The following is a 22045-nucleotide window of genomic DNA, read 5'->3' on the forward strand; positions in this document are numbered from 1 at the left end:
TCATTAAAATAATATGATCAGATCATTATAAAATTTCTCTCTCTCTCTCTCTCTCTCTCCTCTCTCTCTCTCTCTCTCTCTCTCTCTCTCTCCAAGAGCGCTTGCCAAAGTGAAATCGGGCATCCATAAAAAGTATAGTTCGAAAGGAAAGGAATTTGAAGCCTGCATTACTAAAAATACTAAATAAGACTGAGAAGCTCATCGGGGAGTTTGAGAGTCAGGTTACAAGGGGAGCGATTTCAGCATCACAGGCCAGGAGTGCTTAATGTTTCAAAAATATTTTTATTCGTGCAACTGAAAGCACGTTCTCAGGCTTGGCAGATGTTTGGAAACGGATAGTGCCTACATACATATGTACACAAGTGTGTGCACACATATATGCGTCTAATGTACATGTGCGTGTGTATCTGTGCCGATTTAAACAGTTTTTCCCCAATTAAGCTTTCTTACATAATCATTCATCACTTTTTAACAGTACTATTGCACGCCAATATTTGACTGACAGAACCATTAGTGAGTGGGTTGGCATTCATACTTTTTTCAGATATATTATCATGACTGTCACAGAAATTCTTTACAAGAAGCGACGAGATTCAACATACGTATATGAGAGAGAGAGAGAGAGAGAGAGAGAGAGAGAGAGAGAGAGAGAGAGCTGAACATTTAATTCTGCCATTACAGATATTTTTTACAATTTGAATCCAAGATTCCCAATCAGAAGTCTAATGTTGTGTTCTCGGAGTTTATGGATCCGTTGCAGAAGCGCTTCACCTCCTTCATTTGGTTCCGCTGATGCCAACATTTGTGTGATAATGATGCATTTATTGAAGGTGTTTCTCATCACGTTTATCTTTATAACCGAGTCACCAGTTGATCATGTGGATGTTTAAGTACCAAAGGAAAAAAGAAAGCAAAACTGAAAAAGAATTAGAAACAGAATTATTCGACGAAAATGTAACGCTACAAACAAAACAAAACAAAAAAATAAAGCTTAAAAACAGCTGAAACAGAGAACGAAGATATCAAGTTGATTTGGCAACCACTGCAAAAGATTGGTAAGGAAATCATTCAGATTAAATGCATCATGCAATACACACGTTTGTGTGGATTTCTTTTGTTAAAGGATCTCTCTCTCTCTCTCTCTCTCTACTCCTCTGCTCCTCTCTCTCTCGTGTCTCACAATGAGAAATATTCCATGGGAAAAATAATTCCTAATTGCTTTCTATGGAAGTTTCAAAATATTTGCAATTAGGAAACTCCGGAAACTTCCTCCCTCAGAGAATACATTAATTAAGGAGTTAAAACTGACTTCTACAAGAAATGGACGGCTATTCTAAAGGTCAAACAGCCTTTCAGAGAAAAAGTTGCTAAGAGCCGCAAGCTTAAAGATGTCAGTATATTTTTGAAAATTTTTTGAAAATGTAAAAATAGAAGTAAATACAATGACAAACCCATTACTCTCCATAAAAAAAATTGGCAAAATTCCACCTGAAGTTATTTGTTTCTCAGAACTGATAAAAGCAAGAATGATTCTATTAGTATTGTCATTTTATTGCCACTGTGACCACTCACTTCTCCTACAAGTCATCTGCACCTGAGTAATTCACCTAATTGCGCCGCACTCGAGAATACGCGATACAGTTAAAGGTATTTGTTTTCATTGGACAAGACGCTCAAATTACGAGCCGTGTTCCCTCCGTTCCCATTCTCTCCACTTTCCTCCCACCCCCTCCCATCCCCTCCACCCCCTCCCTATTCATCTCAGAATTCGGTCCTTTAAGACCCAGCAAAGTACAATTTCTCTGACAACCATCCGGACGATTGTACTTTGATATTACCTCTTATATTTCATTAAATTATGTTCCTGTAACTAGTAATTAAAACAAGATTAATAATAATAATAATAATAATAATAATATAATAATAATAATAATAATAATAATAATAATAATAATAATAATAATAATAATAATAATAATAATAATAATAATATACAGTAAAGAATTCTTTCTGCTTGGCAAATAATACGTTTTCCCGAATCTTAGATAGAAAAGATTGCACAGAAAATCAATGGTACTGATGCAATGTTCGTATTCAGTAATAATAATAATAAGAAGAAGAAACACCAGCTCCTTGCATTAATAAGTGGTACGAGCACCAACCTGAAGGAGTGATAGAAAACGATCAGGCAAAGATCCGCTGCGACTATGGTATCAGAACAGATAGGGTGATACGTGCAAATAGACCAGACGTGACAATTATACAAGAGTAAAACATATGAATATAAAATGCATGTACATAGCTAAATAAATGGCATTCTGTTATATACACGTAGTGATACAATATTAAGAAGGTGGTCATAACGACGACGGAAATGTTCGCTGGAAACACCGTCTCCACCTTTGCGTTTCTTCTTGCCTCATGTTTGCCCCCAGACATTTGCCTTTTCTTGTTTTTGTCGTACTGTTGCTGCTGACCTCTCTCTCTCTCTCTCTCTCTCTCTCTCTCTCTCTCTCTCTCTCCTCATTAAGCATTGTGAATGGCTCTATGTATGGTTCGAATTCCCTTTAATTTAAAAGAGGAGCGCACTGATTCGATGTCCGCTATGGTTCGTAACTTGATATGATTCGGTCGCCTCATTAGACTGAGTTTGTTCGAGTCTTACAAAAGAGTGCAAAATCTGGCTGGTATGATCGGGAGAATAATTATGACATTGTTCTAAGAGGTCCACAATAATAAAAATAAATGTTGCGAGTTCGTATATAATTCAGGAACCCTTTACAAAGCTTTCGAACCCTTCCCTGGGTTCATCTTCAGTCCAAAAATCACTGATGATGAACCCAGGGAAGGGTTCGAAAGCTTTGTAAAGGGATTTTAAATTAGACACGAACGCGCAACATTTTCTTTTATTATTGTGGACCTCTTAGAACATTATATATACTCTTGCGATAGAGAGTTTTTCCCAAATTATGAAAAAAAAAACATATATTACTTAAGAGACAATGTCATTTACTTAAGCTATATTTCATTAACAAAAATTATTTGGCATATCAATCATATTCCAGTAATAATTATAAATTCATAACCTAATGCAAAATTCATATTTTAATACAACGTCGAGGCAACGTCTAAATCTATTAGGAGACAGGTAATGGATTTCTCTTTGCAAAGCGAGTGAAATCCAATCACTAACTGTTCTTGGGTGAAATGGATTCGTCCGAAGGGTGCAATGAGGTCTCGATGCTATTGGGTGAAAGGGAGGCAACGAACAGAAATAGGTGAACGTTGTATTATGAATCGAAAAAGCATATTGAAAATATAAAAGCATCGTTTTGCAATTGAAATGCAATATAGGAAATGTAAAGGAATAATTGTTGTGTGAAAATGGGCAATTAAGAACACAGATTGGGGTCATGGGAAAGAAAAGAACAATCCGTATGAATAAATAATAAACACTTTCTGTTGTGGTCATTGATGAAGTCGTAAATGAATCACATTTGCACCCAACCGTTACTATATTCTGCGAGTTCATGAATTTGTAAAGAAAGCATTTCCATATTTCTACACAAACACACACACACACACACACACAGATACAAATAATCTCGTCCCATTAAGAGTATTTCCAGCTCCGATGACAGCAGAACCAAGAGCCGTTCTCGATATCCATCCCTCTCGGGTCTGGAGCAACAGGAACCAGCTGTCCTGGTTTATTGCTGAGGAATAGGTGATCAGCCTCAAGCACTCCTCAATTCGAGTGGCGTCCTTTGATTAAGGTAAGAGCGTCAAGCAAACTGGATTGTCGAGGGTTATCCTTCAAGTTAAGACGTCAGGTGAACTGGATCATCGTCATTTTCATAAACAGTCGAAAGCGGTAGGTGACGTCAGCGATTTCGGAAATAGATAAATAACCGTGATAGAATTTGATGAGTGATGAAGAAAACGAGACATCCATCGAATAAACGTGAATTCTAAGAGCCTTAGTGCATTAGTTAAGCGAAAAACATAACCATTGATTAGTTGGTATCGCTTTGTATGTAGGCAAATATTTGAAATTGTTTTTGCAAGAATTAGTACATTCACTCGCTCAAATTTTCTTTTACAGTGTACATATTACAGAGATGAATTATGGAAAAATTCGTGTTGACGCCAGTTAAAAATAAAGCAATTAGACTTTATTATAATAGAGTTGACACAAAGAACAGATTAGTACTTATCTATCCCTTACGTGTTATAACGAAGATCATAAAAATAATTGTAAACATAAACAGACAAGTAGTACGCTCCGTGACTTCTAGTTCATAACTATCTCATGATCTTTCATCTGAAACATGATAGAAATCAGTAACACAAGCATCTTAATGACAGTAAGATAATGCAGATCTAAGAATGCACGACTCACTCAAGATGGCCCAAGACTCACTTACTCCTTCTCCAAGAGATGTCAGAGTTAACCTTCCGTTAGCTGTATTATGTCATTCATTTAGAATTGCATTTGGCCTCCAACGAAAACTTCTCGCTCTGCACTGAGAAATGAATCTGATTACCGATATCCGTAGAATTCGGGATAATGAAGAAGCAGCAGCTATTAAACGGTAACATATGAGAATGATTACCCTCCCGGAATCATCTCCACGTTTGTTTGTTTGTTTGTTTGTTTGAATTGTGTTTTTACGTTACATGGAACCAGTGGCTATTCAGCAACGGGACCAACGGTTTTACTTGACTTCCGAACCACCTCGAGAGTGAACTTCTATCACCAGAAATACACATCTATCACACCTCAATGGAATGCCCGAGAATCGAACTCGCAGCCAACGAGGTGGCACGCCAACACCATACCGACCACGCCACTGAGGGGCTTTCCGCGTACTATGAACGAGGAGAATATAGCTTAACTAGAAAACAAATTGAATTTGATACAGTTTTCCCTAAATTACAAGTCTAAATTTATCGCCATCAAAAAACAAAACCATTTTTCCGGTTAACTGTTATTAAATGACTTTTCTTACTTTGAGGCGTAACAGAAATAACAGGAAATTTCAACTTTGTTTCCGTTATTCTCTGTCTACCTGAACAGCTCTTTCGTGTCCATTTTTCGAAGCCGAAACACAACCATGAAACTTAATCAGAACAATTATGGCAAAAGACTGAGTAGACCCTCATCAGAAAACACAGTCTATGAATGTATCATTAAAACCAACTTCAGACACCAATGAAGAGTCTCATTTGAATACCCAAAACTCTCAAGTCATGAAAAGGGAGCATATTCCACACAGCATCCTTCACTTCGTAGGTAATAAATGAACCCCTTTGTGGTATGGTCAACAGGGCTTGGGGGGGGACCCTATTCAGGAGAGAGTGTTTAAGTGGCAGTGATTATCTCATAATGAGGCTCTCTCAAGTTGAATGGGGGCGGGGGGGTGGGGGGGTTGACATTCCGATATTAAAGGAGGAACTTTATAAATAAGTTTAATTCCGAACGAGAAATTAAGAATATTCACACGTCTACAAATTTTCGAGATACTCATTACTAATGTAATTATCTTTAAATCGAAGCTTTCCAAGATATTCCTTAGCGGTTATTAACTATTAGAGTTATGGCTCAAATAATATATAAACATGCAATTTTTATGATTTATTCGTAAGGAAAAATGACTGAAATTGCTGAAACTTTTCAATGTTTCTTTTTAATTCTCAAAATTTGAAAATTGAATGAAATAAAATGTTTCAGAGTTCATAATTTATTCACAAAGAACGACAAAAATTACCTTTGTAAGAAGGGAGGAATATATTTTTATTTTTATTGTGTTAAATCAATTAATATAATTTTGCCGAATTAATTAAATACATATACTTTTGTGTTATTAATTTAATAAGGGGTCTAAAATGTAGCGTGTTCAGTTTACTGTAGATCCGGTTCATTCTGCAATGATGGTATTTTAATGAGAAAATTAGGCAGATCATTAAAACTCATCCACCATTACCCTTTTCAAGATTACGCGATTAAAGGAATGACGCACGAACTGTACTCGGGATCTTTTTATCTGCCCTGAATCTAAAATTTGACCCAAATAGTGATAAACATACAGCAACAAATCACATTCATAACCAAATACAAAATTTCCAAGATTTCCTCCTGAATATCTATCAATTCATCAAAAATCTGTTTAATCGATATGTCAATCTTTCCTATCGCATCTGCCCAGCCAGGAGATGGGCCGAGAAAAGCCGACTGGTAGTTGTGAAAAATGATACCAAAGAATGAAACATTTTGGAATGGGAGGAAGAACAAAAATAAAAAAAGAGAGGTTCGGAGGGAAGTGTGGACGATAGAAAAACAGGTACCGAAGAAAGATTGATATTGCAAGTGGAAGTAAAAAGTGTGAATGGATGGTTCCAAAGGCGTTAACAGACGTCTGAAAGGAAGGATTCGGTGCAGGGGAACCAGGAGAAAGGACAGCAAAGGATTTCACACTCCAAAGAGGATGTTATATAGATATGTGTCACGAAAGGATACAGGCGGAACTGCAAGCTTCAGTATATGTACTATGAACGTATGTATACTTATACATATCTATACCGAATAGATAGAGATCAGTTAAAACAATATCTGCTTACTGCTAAAAGGCTTGCAAGTACTAAATAAAATAGACGTGTACAAAAAAAAAAAAAAGTCTAGGAAAAGAAAGTATTCCTGCTCAGTCATTGAGACGAGACCCATGGAGGTAGCTTAGCTCACAATAATATTGGATTTTTATTGCATCGCGTCTCCTCTCTGTTGCTTCATTCTAGAAATCTTTCCCTTCCACAGAATTGCAAGAAAATATTATGGGACTGACAATGACAATCAATTACCACGCACGGCAGCTTTCCCATACGGAAGTTGTTGAAAGCAAATTGCCAAACCTATGTACTTTGCTTGCAAAGAATTGAGCATCCACATTCGTGCGAAAGCTTAAGATAATAGCCGACTTCATTTACTGGTCATTAAGATCGAATCAATTTCTAATCGGTAGTGATGGAGCAGCTGCCGGTTTCGATTAGGGTACGGTAGAGATATAATCCATTTCAATTCACGCGTTGAGAACCCTAAGAGAGAGAGAGAGAGAGAGAGAGAGAGAGAGAGAGAGAGAGAGAGAGAGAGAGAGAGAGAGAGAGAGAGACATATAATAATTGGAAGACTGCATACTTGCTAACATAAGTACTCTCGTCTTTCAAGTATCTGTACAGAAAAGCCTTTGAAACAGTCCACAAGAATGTATAACGTACAAGAGTCAGCATTTATAAGTCCTAAATATGAATAGAGTTTTCAATAAACTCTTGACGAAACCTCAACCTCAATACCTTGATTCAAATACCAAGTATTGAGTTATTCCTTCTTACGAGAGGATCTAAATGTAGATGAAACTCGCCTTTCCAAGAAAGGACTAATCAAACTCAACCAAGAAAAGTCCTTTCAAAAAGTCGAATGTAAATGAAGTTGTCATTATATGAGCCAAATTGAGACCAAAACCATATGTTGAAGGGCTGGAGTTATTTATGTCTTAATACCTACAATTCCCCAAAGCTCACAGACGCTTCGCTCGCTCGAAAATTCCTCGAAAATTCTCAGTTCGGGAATTTACAATTATAACTCCTACAGTTCAATTTCGACCTCTAGAATTTGCCCTTCGTACCAATCAGTATATCTTTAGTATATCTCACAAAGAGGAAAATAATCTTGGAAGACGGAAATACTTCATTGCACTGGAAGGAAGGCAGATGGACCTTCGTGCTTACCTAGCTTGTAAAAATCAAGACGCGATTCATCTCTATAATGGCAAAACTTTTTTTTTTTTTTTAGTAGGCAATTTATGTTCATATGTGGAAAAAATGTGATGTACATCTGTTCACTATGTTTTGGTGACAAAGAGTAGGATAGGAACGGTATAAACAAGACCTACAAATAAAGGAGTAGGATAGGAACGGTATAAACAAGACCTACAAATAAAGGAGTAGGATAGGAACAGTATAAACAAGGAGTAGGATAGGAACGGTTTAAACAAGGAGTAGGATAGGAACGGTACAAACAAGGAGTAGGATAGGAACGGTATAAACAAGGAGTAGGATAGGAACGGTATAAACAAGACGTACAAATAAAGGAGTAGGATAGGAACGGTATAAAAAAGACGTACAGATAAAGGAGTAGGATAGGAACGGTATAAACAAGACATGCAGATAAAGGAGTAGGATAGGAACAGTATAAACAAGACGTACAAATAAATTAAGAATAAGTGACACTCCTCCAAATGGACATAATATAATTTTGGTGTTCTACGTTTGGGATAACAACAGGTTTATAACACCATCTGTACTGTTATTATTATGACTATCAATGATACAAAAAAAGTGGTCCGAGAATTGTCTCCTCTAATTCGATTCCAATCACTATTACTTCTTCCATTTTCACCAGTCAAGATATATGTCATTTATTTTCTTTTCACGTCATTTCCGCTTATTCCCAACAGCGCAACTTGCAAACGACGCCATTTCTCTTCATTTCACCCTGATCCAATGGGTAAATGACCTGCCTAATTCAAGTTACATTCATTACGCCGAAACTGGAATTGTTCTGTTTAGGTATTAAACGAACTGAAAACATTCGGTTTCTTTGTGTCACACCAAATGAGCACCATTTAATTAATTAAGGCGTCAGTTCGCTTCAAAAGTCAATAGACAACAATAAAGAGGTTCTCATAATAGCTCATTTATTAGGATAAAACGGTGGAATCGGAAGTAAAATAAAAAGCTCTTTATCCCCCTGTCTCCAGGATGCATCAAAAGTGAACATGTGATAATAAGCTGGATGAAGCAAACTTCATTTTCAGGAAGATTTTCAAGTGATCTTACACCATCAATCAGCCCTTCAATACTGCATCTTCCAAGTATCTAAATATCTCATTACCATATTAATAGTATATGTCATTTTCTCATTTTATTACAGTTCATTTTTGGCAATACTTTTAGCCATTACTTAGCCTATTGTCCCTCTCTATTCCATATCATTCATATATACCTCATTACCTGACCATTAAGCGACATCCATCCCCCCATCCCGCCTCTCTCTCTCTCTCTCTCTCTCTCTCTCTCTCTCTCTCTCTCTCTCTCTCTCTCTCCAATGTAGGTAACTCTTTCATAAATGTTAACAGGTGAAATGTCAATTACTTTCAGTCCATAGAGCAAAAAATGGTAAAATGGTAAGCAATAAAATTATGCAGATGATGACATAAATATGATTATTATATCAATATATGTAATTTGGTAACATATGAGCGACTGTAATTTACAAATTATTCTTGAATAGCTTTCATTATTTGTGTTCTCGCTCGTTATTTGGATTGGATTTGTTATTACAGTTGTTATTAAAACCGCAACATCTTTATGACGATGATGTGAAATGCGAAGGAAATTATTGCTATGGTGATGCCAACACTGTTTATAATGATGTCTCTGAATGAAGTAGCTGTTCTCTATTCTATTTTCACTCTTATAAAGCGCATGAAATCTACAAAGGAGAGAGAGAGAGAGAGAGAGAGAGAGAGAGAGAGAGAGAGAGAGAGAGAGAGAGAGAGAGAGCTGAATATTCACTACCTTCACTGTAGGTCCTCTTTTGAACTCTGAATCCAAGATTACGTAACCTTTGTGCCACAGTAATTAGAATATGAAATCCAATTTCCTCCCCAGAACGACCGCTCACGTTTCTTCTCACAATCATTAATCAGCTGTGAAAGACTTGATTATTTCGTTGCATCACTTTGTTTTCACGTTGGATCGATCTGGCTGTAATTGTTATCTCAACATTTTTTCATAGATGCTGTTCTGAATTTCAGATACTTAATTACACGTCATTAACACGAGCCACGTATTTTAATGCTAAAAGAGCCGCTGTTGAATTCCAGTGATGAAGAACAACGCATTTCTCCTCTACTGGAATTTTGGTCAAGAAAAATGATCAAACATTGCACAGACATTTGGTATGAAAATACCTAATGGAGGTCTACACATATCACACCTGCCCTCGACAGTCAGTCTCAAAGGTCGACAGTCTCAAAGGTCGACATTCTCAAAGGTCGAAGTTCCTGTAGTGTCTGTCTGTCGCCTTGAGCCAAATATACCTCTGCATTATCCGCTTCGATTTGACGTCATTGGAAGATAATGATGGCAAAACATCGAGGGAAACTTATCCTGTTTTCATTTCCCGATTTAATTTGACGTCATTAGAATAATAGGCAATGAGCATCGACAGGGAACCTTAGTACTACTGTTTTCATTTCCCGAACGAAACATGAATTGGCCACGTCTCTGATTTTGGAGAAATGAATGATTAAAATTTTTACGAAGTGCAGATTTAAATGCGAACATATCACGGAAATGAAACGATCAAAACGGAAAAGGAAGCTAAACAGCAGAAACAGAGAATGATGATAAAATAAGATAATAACAGATATCGTACAATTAAGAAATGTTGAAGTCAGTGACAAAACAATCACATTCTGTCTGCACGGATGTTGGTTTATAATTGTAATGGAACATGAATATGAATGGACATTTGACAACAACCTAGATTAGATTAGTAGGAAATCATGTACTGCACAAATTAACAAATAGTTCGAAATATCTTTTATAAAAGGATCCTTAGTTGGGGTTTTAAAGATATTAGAGACTCTCTACCTTAGTATTATATATTCCAAAAGCAAGAGTATCTCAAGAGCCGATCTCCTCAGAAGTTTTCAAGGAGTTTTCAAACTAGGGCCTACATATCTGACGCCGAGGAAAAAAAAAAAAAAAAAACTTTTACAACCGATGCCAGACAAGGTGTTAAAAGGATGTAGTACAAAGCTATAAAGTAGGTTCTGCGGGAAATTATGTAAAATTTTCCCAAGGAATGAAAAACCAATCAATTTCTCGCAACAAAAAGTATGATAAAAGTTTGTTTGTATGATGTTTTTATGTTGCATGGAACCAGCGGTTATTCAGCAACGGGACCAACGGCTTTACGTGACTTCCGAGCCACGTCGAGAGTGAACTTCTATCACCAGAAAAACACATCACTCACTCCTCAATGGAATGGCAGAGAATCGAACCCGCGACCACCGAGGTGAGACGCCAACACCATACCAACCACGCCACTGAGGCGCTGTATGATCAAAGTGATCGTGGTTCGGGTAAACAAGTTTCGGGGGAAATACGTAAATTTTTGTAAAGAAATTAATAAAAACAAATTAATTCCTAACCAAATAACACGAAGTACACATTCGTGGCATGAAAGACATTTCCCCAAAATATTTGACAAAATCCCAACACATTTTTTGTCTTCTTTTCACAGTGATAATAGGATCGAATATGATCCTGTGACTACCGCATTATCACCATTGTAATAGCCCACTTTTCTCCTCTACGTCACATAACCCACTTAGTCTTCTCCGCGTCGCGTCGTCTGCAACTAGGCAATATTTCTTATTGCCCCCTAGAGAACGCAATGTTATCCCCGGGCTGTTTGTTTTCATTGGACATGGCAATGACATTACTGCTGATGGCAGCCTATGCTTTAACACCCCTCCCCCACCCCAAACCTCCCCCCCACACGCCCCCCCCCCCACCCCCCCCCCCCCCCCCCCCACTCCTCCTCACCCCAATTATATCCCTTCCCCTTCTAGACGTATCTCAACTCCGCGCAAAACATAGCAAGGTACGTTTGAAACTATCTGTTATATTTCAGGAAATTATGACCTATGGATAATTACAATATAATAATAATAATATTAAGGGAGTTACCATAAGTTTCACACGCACAGATTTCAGCAACAATAATAGTAACCTTTTTCATTATTATCATCATCATCTTACGAGTACTGTCTCCATTATCGCTATTCTATTATTACTAAAACCAGTCATAAAATCATTCCGTATTTACGTAATTAACAAGCCATTCCACGTATATAACTTCTCAGCTGTTCATTTATCCCTTCCTCTATCTAATTTGCCTCATGCTATTTGAATGTCTATTATTTTTTTTATATATATTTACCATAAACCTCTTTTGCACCGTAATATTTTCCAATACGGCCTCCTAAAGGGAGAAAGTGGTGCCACAAATTGCATCTGATATATCAGTGTTTGAAGCGAAGTGAATAAGTCTACCTTTTCGTCAGACAGGTTTGATAACATTCCATCTCTCTCTCTCTCTCTCTCTCTCTCTCTCTCTCTCTCTCTCTCTCTCTCTCTCTACAAGAATATGCCCTAAATTGCATTATGAAGCTGAACGGGAATTTCTCTCGTTCTCAAGTCCTGCACGAAAACTTACTTCAACCGTCTTTACTATATCTTAATTAATATAATTGAGAACGAAATACGTATTCCTTCCTTCCGTCTCGTGTCTCTTGTATATCAAAAGAGTTATCATTTCACTTCATTCTTATTTTCATTCAGTTCAGCTCCACACCAGATGCCATAAAAGAAGGTGAACGGTACCATATGGGAACAGCTTATGATTCCCTTAGTGACGGCAAACGCCAAGATTTGTCTCTGCAACGACTCCATCTGCACGACATCGACCGTCTTATCTCTTGTAAATTTGGGCGATCTTCAAATAAATTGAATTCACTAAATTAAAATAAAAAATAATCGACGAACATGACCTCGGTCTTCAGCTGTCTAAAACTTTTGCAATCAAGGCATCGAACTGAATGATCGGTTGCGTTGCCTGTCACAGCAACACAAGATATAAATTGTTTATTTATAAGGGATTTTCTCTTTGTTAATTGCGTGGCTTCTTGGCACGAATCTACGGGTTCTGTTTGCATATAACTGTATATGCTTTGTATTTGCGCTTTATATATACTCGTATGCCACTTTTACGGTAAAAACATAACTACTATTCTTCAAAGGTATATTTCTGTTGGCTTACCTGTAACGTTTTGTGACTGCGCGCGCATGTGTCCTTCAACACATCAGTCTGTCATTGCTTTGTGAGGGTCTGAAATCAAGAACATATGAAGAGGTCAATACATTCTATTTCAAAAGAATGAATACTAGTAATCTTAAATACAAATATCTGAGTGACGACTGCTAAATGAGATGCAAATGAGGGCCTGAGTTGTGGAAGAAGGTCTCAAGAGCAGCCTATCACTGTTCTCCCTCGTAGGCCTAGCTCTCTGAACATCGTTAAACAAACGGTTACTGATAAGACAAGACCCAACACCATACCTCCTTATTCACACTTTACTACATGTATCTCAAAAGAGTGGAGACGAAATTGGACTTCCCGGTGGATGTCAGGTCTATTTTGATGATTCGGTATGTAATGAATATGACATGATAAAAGTAATGTGGGAACATTCCTTAGAAGTAGTAGAAATAACGTAATCAGGTTAAGCAGGAAAGTCTGCCAAAAACCTACAGCCCAGGATGCGTGTGACCCTTAGCTAAGCACTAATAGAAACGCACAACAGCAACCTACTAATTCCATGGGAAACCTACTTCGGCTCTCATGGGATGATCTGTCTTAACCTAGATAAGTAGTGTTCGTTCGTACACATGTATCTTTTGTTAGGGTTGCTAACCTATGGATTTGTAAACAAATCTGTAAAAATCACTTCCTCTTCTCCTATCGTCTGGTATAGACATTCAACTCTTCTCTGCAAAGCTATCTCAAGATGTAACACTCTGAGAATATAAGTATTTTTGCTACCTCTGTGTTTCCACGACATACCCTCCAATCAACTTGAGTAACATGAATCTAGAGTTCAGAAAATATCTTCCTGGTTGGATCGAGAGAGAGAGAGAGAGAGAGAGAGAGAGAGAGAGAGAGAGAGAGAGAGAGGGCTCTGTGAACCTTCCTCTTAACACACCGCTATTCGCTTCAGCGAATCAAAAGTACCCACGTAGGCCTGCTTGTATCCAGGTTCTACCACGCATACAGATCTCTGGGGATGATCAAAAGATTTATACTCATTTTCATAACATCTGCCAACCCAACAAATCGCGATGATTGTGTAACATCTAAACAGTTTAATTCAACCATACACACATACGTGAGTCTGTGTGGGTAACAATTACTATTGCATCACGTTCTGGAATTTTCCTAGTGATTTCTTTTCCCCCGATTCCTATTATCTTCCTTCACAGGAATGATGATCACTTCTCGGAGAGTTCAAATTCCCTCTATTTACCTCTACTAGGCCTAGGCTACACGAGACCATCACGTTAACATACTCGTCGAACTTAGCAATAAAAATATAAAAGGAAACTATGAAGCGCTGTTTCCATTGAAAAGCCGAGTATTTTATCCTAACATTAAATTATTTACGATAACAAATACTGGCAATTTCCAACAAATGGAAGTTGCTGCTTGCCGGTTGGAAGACGCCCTGAAGCCTATACCAAAGTAAACAAAATGTCTTTGCTACTCAATCTACACTGACGTTATGATGACAGCGAACATGATTCATCTTCTTACACTCCAATAAGAGCAACAGGATTAGTCAAACTAATTCTATATAGAGGAATTGCACTTACCAACGCCTGCACCCTGCTTAGGTGCTACCGTATGGGACTAAGCCGCTTCCTCGAGACCGGTTGTCAAAATAATCGTTCGTGTCGGTGTGGATTATTCGTTATATATAAGCTCACACAACTGAATGTACTGCATCCTATCGAAACGATTTCTTTTTCTTGTTCACAGGTCTTTAAAACAACGACTAAGGCTCGGATGGGTAAATTGGACCAACGAAAAGAGTCCAAACAAGCATGGCACGTTACACAGCGCTTCTATAACTCTTCACTACAAGTGTGGTTGGTCCATACAATGGTTACAATACGTGCGCTTGATTCCAGTTTACAAGCAAGCTGAAAACATCTATTCAACCGCCATAACTGTTTCATTTTCAAGTACGTTAACGAAATAATAATATCTCAAGAAAAACTTCTGTTTTATTAAATAACCGATTGTAAATAAAACGTTAGACCTACATTTGCCAGTTTGCTTAATGAGACCTCCAGCACCAAGAGAGCGAACACATCTGATTCAACCGAACTACCGCCAGTACTGGCCAATGAACTTTCTTTTTTATATCGTCTTTCAAAATACTTGAAGATATTTCCTATAATTCCATAGTGTTCCAGAAGAAAAAATCGAAAAAAAGTTTATGAGCCAAAGAAGCTCCGTAGCAGTGGACCCAAATTTCCTATATTTAGTGCAACAGATCATCTATATACCAAAACAATATTTCATATGTTAAGGTCCATTCCCTTTCTCGTTTTCTTTCTTTCTTAAAAATGGTCTAAAAAATTACTTTTTTTATCACTGTCATCTGGTTCCTTTTTTATCATTCTCTCTCTCTCTCTCTCTCTCTCTCTCTCTCTTTCAATAAAGGTATCTCTTTTATAGAGTTTTGACAGGTGAAATGGCTATTTCATGATAGATATTAATCCAAGTGATTTCCAATTCATAGGCTCAAAGCGCAAAAAAAAAAAAAAAAAAATTTTAGGCGATAAAATTATGTACAGTCGGCCACACATATAAGTAAACACATTTCAGCCACAAGGGCTGGATGTGATCTGCTAACACTGGAACTGTGCCTCCAGACGCACGATCCACCGTGGCCACCGCCCTCCACACGTCTTCCCTCAACATTTTTCCTTACATCCTTCACTTCCACTCTTTCAAGCACACGATTATAACTTCTACTCCCCCTCTCTAATTTCTCCTTTAAAGAAAATAATATAACTGAATCTATTCTGTAGGTTTATTTTCTCATCATGGAGGCGAGAAAACCCGTCTGTTCAACTTTTGTCATAACAATATTATTACTTGCTGTTGTTACGTGGTTTTATTTTTATTTCTCTCTTCGTTATGTTTGCGTGGCGTACTTACGAGTTCTTATTCTCTCTTCTTCTGGTTCTCTTCGTTGCTACGGGTAATGTTTGAAAGGTTATTTGTTATATGGGTTAACCTTCAAGTATCACTTGCTACGGTTGAGTTTCTTTTCTCATAGGAACATTGTAGATTATTTAATTCGTTTTAGCCATGTCTCTCAGGAGGCTCTTCTAGGCTTTTGCATGGATACGAATCCTTGGGATAATTGGCAAGTTAAACAACACTTAATTATTTTCTTATAATTAGAATAAAGTACAAAGTTCACAATACACTATCACACTAAAATGGAACAGAGTGAGAAGGAACACTGCCTCCCCGTATGAGGTCTGGTTCTGAACTGAATTTCTCTAGGAGTTCAAATGAAGTTTGAACCTAACTGATTCAATTAGCTCGTCCTTAACTACTCTCTAAGACACATCCTACTTCTACTTGAATGGCTTTCCTTACTTCCGGTGCCACCTACTGAAGGAGTCAAAGTTCATAGTTTTTGGTGAGGTTTGCATTTTACTGTTTTCGAAAACAAGTGCCAATGTTTGGTCTCGTTTTCGAAACTGCTATTCGTGCAGTCTTATGCTGCACACATCTACTCCCTTTTCTACCTTAACTTCTGGTAGATTCTTCATCACTCTACCTTCCCTATATATATTTCTACCAGTGGTTTTTCCTAACTAAATTTTTCCCAGCTTCTCTAGACAGACTCTTGTTGTTTCCTAACAACACTCGGTCACCTACTGGTAGTGACCTCAATGCCTAAAATTATTAAAATGATTACATATAAAAAATACAATGTTGAAAGTAATCAAAAATGGTTATATATATACAATAATGCTAGTATATCAGTTACTTGAGGCAAAGTATTCAGTAAAGTCTTAATGATGTTGAGCTTGTTAACAATTAACTCCCTGACAATACATATGAAAGCAACTATGGTGAGTACTAACAAAACAATATTTATCATGGACATGATGGGGGAAATGTCAGCCTTGTACATATGGAAAAATTGATTAGCTGCTTCAAGTTTGTCAAATGATTCTAACTCAAGTTTGGACAATTTGAAATCCTTGACATTATCAAAATGATTGATATGTCTAGATAAATTTAAGGTGTAAGAAGCAAAAATGGTAGGCTTGTAGTACAAATAATTCAAAATAACTACTTCACAAGATGTCACAAAGGATTTGATGTTATTAAACATTATCTGAGATTGATTATTCCTACAAGTGACCTTAGCTGTTACTTGATTCTGTGAAAATACTACCATTTCATCATACAAAATTTGAGCTTTGAAACCAGGACTGTAAGGGATATACTCACAGTTATTCTCACCATTTCTGTCATTAATCAAATCATCTATGCAATACAATTTGTTAAGTGGTTCATAAAAACTGTTAATGTTACAAACAAACTCATTGGCTTCAAGCATGATACAATCATCAAAATTTTTGTCACTTAGTTTCACCAACAGAAGTGAATTTTGTTGCAATGCAAAATGTACTATGCCTTGGTTCAAAACAATTGACTTGTTGTTTACTAGCATTGGAAAAGGGTAAATGGATATCAGGTTATTAACTATATTATTGTTGAATGATATCACCAACACAATGTGATCAGAAACCCTTTTCACACTTATGATACTATAGTAAGTAAGAACATCTCGCACAAGCAGTTTGAAGTGATGATCTAACATACATTTTTCAATTACAAGGTGTAACTCACTAGGACTGATGAGGTATGGTGATAAAATGTTTGTAGCGGCTAACATTACTGCATTCAAAAGTTCCTTATGATTTAACAAAAAGGTTTCTGTTTCAAATAACAACTGAGTCACATATTGTGACTTGTTTAAGTCGTTTATCTCTGTAGTAATGCTCTGAGCCATACTGTTAACAAAGTCCTTTAGTTTAATAATCAAATCTTGGTTCTTGTTAGTTGCATCAATGACTTTAGTCATGATTGTACCCCGTTCTGCGGCCCACATTTCTAATTTTTCTATTCTAGCCCTATCTTTATCTACATCACCATCAGTAGCTACACCAAACAAAGTGTTTAAGGCTGTGCCGATAAATGGCAACAGGGAACCCTTCTTAATTCTCTTGGGTAACACCTGACTGATATCCTCCCTAAGCTTTATCAAAACAGAATTGTTCTGGTTAGTAGTCATGACACTTTCAATTTTACTCATTAATCCAGTAAGTTCCTGTTGCTGTTGATCGACTGCTGTGATATTGATAGTTACAACCGCTATGTCGTGTATCATTTTCACTTGACCATGATCCTTTAAAATTGCTCCCTTCTTGATTTGCAAGAGGGAGATGCAGATATCGCTCACCATGAGCCATAGTGAAATCCATTTCCTGCAAAATATATTCTAAGCAGTAAACCTTATACAACAATGTTATTGACCTGTTGCACTTGGTCCTATCTTTTCCTTAAATTGTATCTCGGAGTCACTAATGCTGATGAAGTATGGGAATCATTTATGTTACTGTTTTCCTTACTACTTGACTCCTTTAAATCTTTAAAATTCTTTTAATGTTCTTCTGACCAAATGTCGGAATGTACTATTTTAATATGGTTCCAATGTGCAACAGTTTCATTTAAAGTTGATTCATGCATTAGCTTAAATTTATTTAACTTTAATCTTTCTATTACTCTATATGGACCTTGGAATTTAGGACTTACTTTAACATTAGGTCCTTCAACTTTGTGATTAAGCACATATACTTGTTAACCTATTTTTAAATCTGGGACTGTTGATTTTTGGTTGTAATACTTACTAGACTTTTGATGTAACTCCTTCAATCGAGCCCTTGTGCCTTTTACTGTCTCGAAAGTCTGTCTTGTTTTCCACGCAATGTAGTCTTCGTAATTATAAGTATGTCTGGGTGGAGTTGCTGCGTCTAATAAGGTATTTGGCATTCTTTTCTGATAACCATATAACAGAAAGTGTGGGGTTTCCCCTATAGATTCATTTACAGTGTTATTAATAGTGAACTGTACGTCTTCAAGCATTAAGTCCCAATCTTCAGTCTGTGGAGTGACTAAAGTTTTCAGTACATCCTTTATTTTACGATTTGTTCTTTCAACTGCTCCACTAGAGCTTGGTTTATAAGCTGTAACCTGACACTTGTTAATTTCATAAAACTCACACAATTTCTTTAAAATGTCACTAGTAAATTCTCCTGCATTATCAGATAATAATGTTTGAGGGCATGAATGTCTAGTAATTATTCTAGATCTCAGAGCTTCTGCTACAGTAGTTGCTTCTCTGTTTCTGACTGGAATGATCTCAACATATCTAGTCAAGTAATCTATGAAAACTAATATCTGACGATTACCTCTAGTTGTCTTTGGAAATGGACCTACAAAATCCATTGAAACTACTTGAAACGGAGTTAATTCTGATGGATATTTCTCAAGAGGGGCTTTAACATTTACGTTACCCTTGTGTACGTTACAGATATGACAAGTTTCAACAAATCTTTTAGCATCTTAATTGCAATTCGGCCAAAAATAGTTTCTAGTGACTGTTCTACATGTTTTCTTTATTCCAGGATGTCCTGACAACTTGTAAGAGTGTGTTAGTTCTAATACTTCTTTGGTTAGTGTGTTAGGTACATACAAACGTGAACAAGCATTCGGTTCATCTGATGTTTTATATAGAATTCCATTAATTAACTGAAATTCAGACTGATCATCCTCATTTTGCATTAATTTACCCACTATTTTTCTAATGTTAGCATCTTTTTGCTGTTCGATCTGAACTCTTTCTAAATCTAGATCTATGATCTGACAACTAAAGCAGAAAGTATTAGTTGTGATTTGTTTCTCGTTTTCTTCTTGCGATCTCGACAAGGCATCTGCTATAGTGTTATATCTACCTGGGATATATCTAAATTCTGGGGCAAATTCTAATACACTTATGAACCATCTGTTAAACTTCATATTATTTGTGAAGGCTCTTTTCTTGAACAGATCACAAATGGGTTTGTGATCTGTAAGCACATTGACTTTATGTCCTAGCAATATATGCCTAAACTTACGTAATCCCCAATAAAGAGCTAAGCACTCTCGTTCGGTAGTGCTATAATTTCTTTCTGCAGCATTCAAAAAACTCTACTTGCATAATATACTGCTCTCATTCTGGTTTTTCCTTGTTGCATTAAAACTGCACCTACACCTGCACTAGAAGCATCGCAGGCTAATTAAAATTCTTTTGAGAAATCTGGATACACTAAAATTGGATTTCTTGTCATCATTTCCTTGAGTGTTTGGAAAGCTCTTTCATGTTCTGGCTTCCATTCATAAACTACATCCTTCTTAGTTAAATCTGTTAATGGTTTGGCTATAGTGGCAAATCCTTTAATGAACGGCCAGTAATAGCCGATCATCCCCAGAAACCTTCTTAAGGCTTTCAAGTTACTTGGGGCTGGATATTTTACAATGGCCTTTATTTTACCTTCCTGCATACGCAGTCCATTTTCACTGATGACATGTCCTAAATATTCTAATGATTTCATCATGAATTGACATTTCTTAATCTTTATCTTTAATCCTGCGCTCTTTAGTCTTTCTAACAATGTTTCTAATGTCTTAAAGTAACTATCCAAGTCCTTGCTAGAAATGACCACATCATCTAGATATACTGAAACATCCTCTATATCTCCTAAGATTTGGAGCATTAATCGAGTAAAGGTTAGTGGGGCTGATGTAAGACCAAAGGGCATGACTTCAAACTGTAAATGTTCCTTATGAGTACTAAAAGCTATTAAGGGCTTGGATTCTTCGTCTAAAGGTACTTGCCAAGATCCACTAAGCAAGTCTAGTGACGTAAATATCTTTGCTCCACCTAATTGAGCTAACATATCATTTATAACTGGCATTGGCATCCTATCTGGAATGGTGTGTGAATTTAATTTTCGATAATCTATCACCATTCTCCAAGTGCCATCTTTCTTTGGATCTAATAAGAGAGGTGAATTATATGTGTAAGTGATTACATAATAAAAATATGGAATGTTATTCCATATATATATATAAAAGACTAAAACTAAAGAGGTCAACCAGATTGCTTGCAGGAATGATCAGACCAGAGACGATAAAGATGACAGATACATACAAGTAGGCTAAGTTGATATGCCGTCACCTGTGGTCATTCATTTGTTTTGAAACATTAGTCCAAGTTCCCTGCTTGAGACAACTACCGCGACCTATAATTCAAACGGCCTACGTGATCTGTAGTGTGTCTCATTTTGTATGTATGTTCATATGTTCGAGCTACTGTCTGCTTCCTTTATGACTTGTAACCGAGATGGTAAACAGAACAGAATTAGCCATCATCATTGGGAGAAGCGATCAAGCCATCGTCATTGGCAGACCTGTACCACCTTGTCTGATATTCATCATGTAATCTCAGAAGAATATATGTATTTTTATACTTCGTGTTTTCTACTAGAACCTCACATCATTGCCGAATCATCATGAGTTTAACACATCGTCGTCATAACCAAAGAAGATAATACCGACTTCGTAAGTGATCTACAAACCCCAAGACACTCCAATGAGTATGGAAGTGCCTAACCAACAGACTTAGCGTAAGATTAACACAAGTCTAACATTACCTCATAGGGCGCCTTATGATACTAGGCAACAGCCCTAATATATGGTGATTTGGAAGGTACTATTACACCATCTTGCTTCATTTCTTCAATTAACTGATCTACGATCAGTCGTTGACTTATTGGCAACTTATAGTTAGGGATATAAAATGGTTTAGTTCCATCTTGTATTAAAATCTTATGTTGCAAAGTATCTGTTCTGCCTAACTTATCTCCTTCTAAGGCAGTGACATCTCTATACCTCTCCAATATTTGTAATAGTTTAACTCTATTCTGAGGAAAGTCTGTATTATTTACTTCTTTATTTAGAATTGAACTTGGTTCTGTGCTAGAGAAGAATGCTTTTTCACTTAGTATTAGTAAAGGATTATTCACTACAATTCCTGTACAAAATTCTATACCAGGTCTTAGTATTAGTCTTTGTCTGAAAAATTCTGGACGTATGTCTCACAGTTATTACCTTTCACGTGAACTAGGGAATTGTCCATCCTAACAAAGTCAGGTAAGT

The 22045-nt window shown here is 36.8% G+C and overlaps 1 long non-coding RNA gene across 1 annotated transcript; it reads right to left on the reverse strand.

Moving 5' to 3' along the window:
- Positions 1-83: 83 nt before the first annotated feature.
- LOC135214158 (uncharacterized) lies at positions 84-14907 on the reverse strand. The gene is made up of 3 exons (XR_010314306.1): positions 14560-14907; positions 12950-13018; positions 84-916 (listed from the first exon to the last, which is right to left on the reverse strand). It is a non-coding gene; the product is annotated as an uncharacterized LOC135214158 (long non-coding RNA).
- Between the last annotated feature and the right edge of the window lie 7138 nt (positions 14908-22045).

This window comes from Macrobrachium nipponense, chromosome 45 (genome assembly GCF_015104395.2).
Source record: "Macrobrachium nipponense isolate FS-2020 chromosome 45, ASM1510439v2, whole genome shotgun sequence".
Lineage (NCBI taxonomy): Eukaryota > Metazoa > Arthropoda > Malacostraca > Decapoda > Palaemonidae > Macrobrachium > Macrobrachium nipponense.